Genomic DNA, 326 nt, shown 5'->3' with positions numbered 1-326 from the left:
ACAGAGATTTTATTGGTCATCCTTTAGGAGAGGAGAGATGTTTCAGACCCTCACCCACCCCCAAGACCAGCAGCTGAGAGTCCTGGGGAGGGGGCTGGGCTTGAGAGCTGCTGGGGAGGCCAGAAAGGGAGTTCCTGGTAAAGAGCCTGGCACCATACCCTTCCCTCCACCCCTCCCCTCAAACCAGTACCAGGGGCCAGCCTCTGGGCAGGGCTTGGAAAATGACCAATGAGACCAGATGCTAATGACTCTTGTCCGATCCAATACCAAGCCAAGGAGGACAGTGTGAAGTGGGCATGAACTGAAGAGGGACACCAAGCTGAACA

Source organism: Neophocaena asiaeorientalis, unplaced genomic scaffold, assembly GCF_003031525.2.
Source record: "Neophocaena asiaeorientalis asiaeorientalis breed wild unplaced genomic scaffold, Neophocaena_asiaeorientalis_V1.1 scaffold275, whole genome shotgun sequence".
In the NCBI taxonomy this organism is placed as follows: Eukaryota; Metazoa; Chordata; class Mammalia; order Artiodactyla; family Phocoenidae; genus Neophocaena; species Neophocaena asiaeorientalis.
This window is presented reverse-complemented; position numbering follows the sequence as displayed.